The following is a 2880-nucleotide window of genomic DNA, read 5'->3' as shown; positions in this document are numbered from 1 at the left end:
GATAAATACTGTTAAACCAGTCAGTACCTATATTGTTAATCCATGGTTAGGAACTGTTCAGTTGGAGATTACAGAATGAAACAACCATTGCAATACAGCCAAAGATTTGGGAAAACGTGTAACTGTGATTGTCTTGATTTTGCAACTAGCAATGGTTCCTGTCCCCAGCGGAAGTGGGTAAGTGTTCAGTGGGAATTCCCTGTAGATGTATTTAGCATGGTCAGAAAGTAGCCTTCCCTGGGGAGACAGGATCTCAACTGACCAGCGTTCCCACAGTTACAGATTAGACGGAGTTTGCTGAGTAAAGTCTAGTCTTGGTCATGTTGGGTCTCCCTCCTGCTGGCCCCTGGGTCCTCAGCTCAGAAAGGGCCGGTGGGAATCATTCCGGATGGCGTCACAGAGCCTGTGCAAGAAGGCTTTGCTTTGTTTGGTTTTCGAGACAGGGTTTCTCTGTGTAGCCCTGGCTGTCCTGGAACTCACTCTGTAGACCAGGCTGGCCTCGAACTCAGAAATCCGCCTGCCTCTGCCTCCCAAGTGCTGGGACTAAAGGCGTGCGCCACCACCACCCGGCTGAAGGTTTTGGTTTTGGTTTCCAGTAGTTACATTTGGTTTTTCAGGGATAAAGAGAAAGCTAAGTGATAAAGATTAACCTCATTTAACATTTCCTCTAGAAAGATCACTTTTCTCTTTGGTTCTCATATTAACCAGATTGTAGTGAGAACACATTCTGGGATCCTCTCAGAATCTCAGCTCCTGAGGCCCTTCCTTCACAAATGGGACTAGACCCATAGATTTTTTTTTTAGAATTGACACTAGCCCTCCTCTGGGGATTAGTTGCCTCTGCCGCTGATAGTGAATGGAAGTAATGGTTGGGCATTTCAGCCTCAGCAACAGCCCAGGCAGTAGAGTGCCTGCCTGCCACACCAAGTCCTGGCTTTGATCCCCATCACAAAAACACCTAAGTATAGAGATACTGCCCATAGCCGTTATACACTAAAGCAAGAGAACCCAGAGTTCAAGTTCCTCCTTAGCCGCACAGCCAGCTCAAGGCTGTCCTGTGCTCCAGGAGACCCTGCTTCAAAAGAGAAGTAAGTAGATAAACTCAGCCGTGATAAGCAGACGGCCAGGACACTATTGCAACATCTTGTAGTGGATAGATCCTTTGGTGTCATTTACCATGTTACCCTGAGGTCATGCTTCTCTTCATGCCAAGTGTAAGTCTGTACCAACATCACATTATGCCCCTATTCAGGCCTCTACATCGGGCATTGCCCCAGGAATGAAGTTTTAAAACTAGAGACTTGAGAGATGGCTCAGCCACTGACTGCTCTTCCGGAGGACCACAGTTCAGTTCCTAGCACCCGTGTTGGGTAGCTCAGAACTACTTGTGACTCCAGCTCTAGGGGGTCTGGTGCCACCTAGCCCTCATAGACATGATACAGACAGACGTACACAGAAGCAGGTGGCTCTCTTGGGAGTTTGTCTCAAATATATATGACAAGAGAGATGGCTCAATAACTAAGAGCACTGGCTGCTCTTCTGGAGGAGCTGCATTCAATTTCTAGCATCAACAGAGCTCCAGAGGTTACCAGGGTGACACAGGGCTCCTGACGGTACTAGGCATGCAGTAGGGCACAGACATACATGCAGACAACACACCCATGCATGTAAATATAATAATAATGTGGTACATATTTATTTATTGTTATATGTAAGTACACTGTAGCTGTCTTCAGACACACCAGAAGAGGGCGTCAGATCTCATTACAGGTGGTTGTGAGCCACCATGTGGTTGCTGGGATTTGAACTCAGGGACCTCCAGTAAAGCAGTCAGCGCTCTTACCCACTGAGCCATCTCTCCAGCCTGTGCTACATCTTTAAAATGGAAGGCTCATCTGACTGCTCTTAGGGTTAAAGTCTCTGCATTTCCTTGGCATGCCCAGAGGTGAGTCAAGGCTTCTGTCAGGCTAGTGAAAGCCTCAGCTTGTGGTAGGAGGACCATAGTCCAGAAAATGACGTTCTAGTACTTCCTGATGCAGAGAGGGCAGCCAGTAGGCTCCTAGGGGAAACATGAATAGGAAGGATAGACTCCCTCTGCAGCTGGAGACCCTGACCCAGCATTGCTCTGGCAGGACTCTGTTGTCCTGTGGGAAGTAGGCCCTGGACTCCAGGGTGTGGCTGTGCCTCAGCTCTGAGCTCTCTTCCAGATAGAAGTAGAGCGTCTTTGGTACTCAGCTGAAGAGAAAAGAGTTAAGCAGCAGTTCCTGGCAACAGGCACGGCATAAGTGTCCAGCTCTGAGGGGAAGGGCATCCTGGTAGTCAGAAGCCAAGCAATAGCACAAGGTCACACAGCACAATAAACCTCACTCACAAGGGTGACTGCCTCTGCTGGGGTGAGAGGCAGCAGAGGACTGAGCAGGAGGCAGGCTTTAGACAGAGTTTCTTGGTGGAGTTTTCCAAGTTAGAGAATTAGTGGGTTTTCAAAGTCCTGAACTCAGGCTGACTATAGGGCAGAGCTTGGCAGCCTGTGTCTTGGGGGGCTGGGTAAGAGTGCTAAGAGTATCTGGAGGTCAGGACTTGGTGGTGGGAGCCATCAGTTACAAGGCCTGGCTACTCCTACTCCCATGCCTTGAGGGGTACAGTTAGGAAAAGTGTATGATATTATCATTAGATTACGTTCTACTGAATGGGGTGGCAGGGTCCTGGAGGCAAGCTTGATCTTCACCCTCAGGGTCTAATTGGGTGTCCTAGGCCTCTGGCTCCACAATCAGGGGCTGGTAATCCTGTAAAAGTCTAGTTGGAAGTCTTTTGGATCTCTTGTTGAAGAAATCTAGATGAGTTCATAAAGCATGGTGTGTTTAGTAGAATTAAGAAAAGGAG

The sequence above is a fragment of the Mastomys coucha genome, unplaced genomic scaffold (genome assembly GCF_008632895.1).
Source record: "Mastomys coucha isolate ucsf_1 unplaced genomic scaffold, UCSF_Mcou_1 pScaffold3, whole genome shotgun sequence".
Classification (NCBI taxonomy): Eukaryota; Metazoa; Chordata; class Mammalia; order Rodentia; family Muridae; genus Mastomys; species Mastomys coucha.
Note: the sequence above shows the minus strand (reverse complement) of the source record.